The following is a 4945-nucleotide window of genomic DNA, read 5'->3' as shown; positions in this document are numbered from 1 at the left end:
CTTGTTAAATTGATGGACTTCATAAATAATCATGTGAGAGAATGCAAAATAAAATATGCATAGAAGTATTAATGCATGCACCTACTATACGTATTTTAATTTTATTGATTTAATTTTCACTTTCCCTTCTTTCATATATTTCTCACTTTCTTTATTTGATAGAAACTGAAGATATTAATTTCATTATAGGTTTTGTGACGATTCAATTTCCACTAGTGTCTGAAAAGATGGTTTCAGGACCTCATTGAATCTGTAAATATTTTATAGAGATATTTACGGAGTTATAATATTGTCCACTTAGCCGAAATTTTGAGTAATTAGGGTCTAAAGACTAAATTATAAAGTCCAATTGCTATAGATTTTTTAATTAGTAATGATTTGGGGACTTAAATTGCAGCTAACCAAAGGTTTAAAACAATAATTATACCATGTTAAATCATATGTTAGTGGACTACATGATTAATTAACTATTAATTTAAGTTAATTAAGAATATCTTAGTAAAAACATGATTAATTAACATTTTAATTATGGTATATATATATATATTTGGTGGAAAGAAAGAGAATTGCATATTCTCCACCAATTCTAAAGAAAAAAAGAAGAAGAAAATGCCATAGCTAAGGGTTTTTTAAGCTTTTAGCTTTAATTCCAAGTAAGTCCCTAGCCCTTTTTCTTTGATTTTTATGGAAATTAAATCATGGCAGCTTAATCTAGTTAACTCGTGTACTAATTTACAAAACTGTTAAAGTTTTAGAAAATTTTCATGGCAGAGGAATTGAATAATTTTGGTGTTAATTTGTTAGAAATTAAGGGGAATTGAATAATTTTGGTGTTAAATTGTTAGAAATTAAGCTTAGTATAAGAAAAGGACTAAATTGTAAACCTTAATTTTTATTTTCATACATTAGGGACAAATTTGAATAAAATGAAAAGCTATCATGAATTATAGGTAGGGATAGAAAATAGAGGGTCCCTAATAATTTTTTGTGAAATAAGATTTTAATCCAAGGCTTTACATTGAAACTATTTTAAGGACTAAATTGTATAATTTATAAAATTTTTGAAATTTGGTATTTGATTATGTTTTGGATGGAAATTGATAATGTAATATGTTTTGTGATTATTCGTAGTTATACGACAACACTAAATCGTCGAGAGGGAGAAGAAAGCGAAAATTATTGACGAGTGACACATGACACCTCGGTCTGTACTTTTATAATTCGAAATAGAGATATTTGATTTTTGTATGCTTGTTTATTGATTATTGAGTTGTTGGAATGATTCTATGGTGTGACTATATGAAATGTTTTGATTGAATTTCCTTGATTGAGTTTTAAATACCAAAACAATGACTAAATTGAAGAGAATAGGAAGTAAGATGTTTAAGCTAATAAGATTGGTATGAAATTGAATTAAAAATTTCCATTTAAATGATAAATTGATAATGAATGGTGGATAATGTAATGTGAATTGAATATTAAAGCCTTATTAACTAGTCGGGCTGAGTTAAATTTAGTTAGCATGCCATAAGATTGGAATGAGTACGAGATTATGCGCTTATGTGCGTAGATACACTTTGTGTGCTAGATATGCGCTTATACGCGTGGATGCACTTCGTGTGCCAGATATGAGTTTTGTACACCAAAATGCACTTCGGTGTCAATTTGGTGTGTTGGTTGGATGCTCCGAGTATCCGTCCGAGTCCAAGTTAGGTTCATAGGGGTTATAAAAAGTAAGCATGATGAATGATACCGAAATGAATTTATTTGATGTTATAGAATGAAATATGTTCATACGTGATTTGTGATAAGAATGCATAGAACTTATTGTGCAACTCAGATGAAAACAAGCCCTGGGAGGACCGAAATGAATACGTACGAGTCGATAGACTCCAGGAAAGGATAGATTGGTAAGTAAAATGATTTCATTGTGAAAGTTGATTGTATTAATGCTAATTTTATACAAGTCTAGATGTTGAATTCTTGGTTGAGACTGGGTACTAAATGGCTATTTGAAAGGTAATTAACAAATTATAAGAATTGGTTTAATAGGATGAATGGTTGAGTAGGTTGATTTCTCATTTGGTATGTACATGATTTCATGTGAAGATGAATATGCAAAGTTTAATATTATTAGTCATTTATGGATATATTACAAGTTGTATGTATAATGGAATATTGAAAATGTTATGCTTTACTATTTTGAATTATGAAAGAACAATTGAGTCTATTGCTCAGCGTATAGGTTCAGGTGATTCTCGAAGCCCCGACACTTGAAGACAACATCCAAACCTTCATTTTCAACTCAACTAAGTTTGTATATAACTTATCTTGTTATGATCAAATGGCATGTTGTAAAACCCTGAATAATTTATTTTTGTTTCTGTAAATATCTGACACAAATAAGTATCTACTTCAGTGGTTAAGTGTTCTGGGTGTAGTATGAGGTCTTGGGTTCAAGTATCTTCTTTGCCAAATTTTGTTATTTTTCTGATCTAAGCCTTACTCTTTTTGGAAGCGCTTATATATAATTTTCTGTTAATTTATATCAGAATGAGCCTACTGGTTTGAGTAGTAAGGGGGGTTAGTGTGTTAGAGGTCATGTGTTCGAATATCTACGCAAGCATAAATGTTAATTTTTGTTCGGTTGCTTGATAGAGTTTCGATTGAGTTGAAAATTTGAGGGAGTTATAAGTAGTGGGTTAGTAGGAGATAATTAAGGGATTTGTGGGATATCTTATTTTTATTTTATTTTTTTCTCTTTCTTCCAAATCCCCAAATAGTTTGGCGTTTCTTTCCTGTTGTTTGGGAAAAATATTTTGCTATCTCGCGTTCAGAATTCTATCGAAATCTTGTTTAACAATTCTGGTTTTTAGTTCTTCAGTATATTTGTGCGATTTGTAAATCGTGAGGAACGGGGCTCTCCTCTTGCGGATTCGTCAAGATTGCTCGGAGTTTTGGGGTGCTGGTCGACTCGGGAGTGATTTTGCATCAAAATAATATCAGGTGTATTCCTGAATCACAAAAAATAAGGTTTTGACGAAAGCTAAAATTGCCAACTGTCAACGCCACACAGGCGTTTTCCCAGCCGTGTGGATGGCAGTGTGCGAAAGTCGACCGTGTGTTTGACGAGGGCATTGTTATGCGCATGACACAGCTGTATGATGGTGTGGGTTTGTGGGCCCACAAGGGTATGCTATACGGGCATGTATGTAACACCCCAAACCCGGCCTGGACATTATGGCCGAACATGGTGATGTCACATTGAAGTGTTTTTCGTAAAATACGATATCGTTGAAAAAAACTCGTTCTTTATTTAACCTTTTTGTGTGATCTTAAGATTGACTTGAAAACAATTGTTCATTTCCAAAATGAGGGTTGTTTGTCGAAAAGAAAACCATATCAAAACGTCTTTATTAGTATTTTGATTTTAAAACATTATTACATGCGGAAGCTCTTTAAAATAGGTTTCGTATTCGTGGTGTCTTTGAAAAAACATTTATCCAGGGTGAGCCTTGAACCCAATACCTCACACACACTCCTAGAACACTTAACCACTGAGGCAAATACACATTTATGTCACTTTCTTGCACAAATAAATATTTATGTGCATCCTCCTAACTGTTCTCATGCTTAAGACCTAATACTTCTAGGCCAAAAATTCGGGGCGTTACAATTCACCCATCCTTAAAGAAATTTTGTCCCCAAAATTTTCAACTATCAGAACAATCGTATAACATAACTACGCTACTACGCTCCCGTTGCGCACTCTAGATCCAAAACACCACCACATTTAACTTGAGTGTTTTTAGCGCGGTCTACAGATAAACTGGGGCAGTGCATCGATCCAATACTTAGCCATAATAGCGGGTGACACTGGCGTCTCACTCGCATCCAAATTAGGCATATTCCTAGATGATGAGGACCGAGCCCCTCTACGGCCTCTTGTACCCCGTCCGTGAATACCTCTTGAGCTCATTGTCTATTCGCATTTTATATAAATTAACAGTTTTATGTAGATCAGTTTACAGTTCCAGTTGTTTATTAACAGATATTTTATGCAAAACAGTATCAGTATTTCAGAGTTTATTTTCGCGGATCACAGTCTTACCATAGTTTTAGTTTACCCTAGATAGAGTATTTCAGTACAGTCTACTACCTACAGTAGTCTCAGTATTTCAATTTAAACAATCAACAGTTTCAGAAGACTTACAGAATCGGCGCCGGATACTCGGTGTATCACACATTCAGTAAAACTTTTCAAGATACTTTCAAATAATCTTAAAAAGAAATTTCAAGTTTAAAAGAAACTCAAATCCACAGCTGAGTTTTGTAACTTGACTCTAATACCACTTAATGTAATACCCAAAACCCGGCCTAGACATTATGGCCGAACCTGGCGATGTCACATTGAAGTGTTTTTCGTAAAATGCGATATCGTTGGAAAAAACTCGTTCTATATTTAACCTCTTTGTGTGATCTTAAGATTGACTTGAAAACATTTGTTCATTTCCAAAATGAGGGTTGTTTGTTGAAAAGAAAATCATATCAAAACGTCTTTATTATTATTTTGATTTTAAAACATTATTACATGCGAAAGCTCTTTAAAACAGGTTTCGTATTCGTGGTGTCTTTGAAAAAACATTTATCCAGGGTGAGCCTTGAACCCAAGACCTCACACATACTCTTTGTAGTGACGTAAATTTTTTTTTTTTGCTTTCGGTCGCTAGTTGAGTCAATTTATTGAAAATTTGAAAATTGACTTTACATTTAAAAAAATGGGAGTCGCCACCGATCCTTTTTCCTAGGTGTGATGGGACACCTGAAAAATCCTCTTCTTTTAAAAGAAAATTCATTTTTTAAACAAAAAGAAGGCCGAATTTAGGTCTATGTCAAAAACCAAAGTAAAGTTGGGTTCGGGAGTCGGTTACGTACGAGGAAGGAA

The sequence above is a fragment of the Gossypium arboreum genome, chromosome 8, assembly GCF_025698485.1.
Source record: "Gossypium arboreum isolate Shixiya-1 chromosome 8, ASM2569848v2, whole genome shotgun sequence".
Lineage (NCBI taxonomy): Eukaryota > Viridiplantae > Streptophyta > Magnoliopsida > Malvales > Malvaceae > Gossypium > Gossypium arboreum.
The sequence above is the reverse complement of the archived record's forward strand: the minus strand, read 5'-3'. Positions refer to the sequence as shown.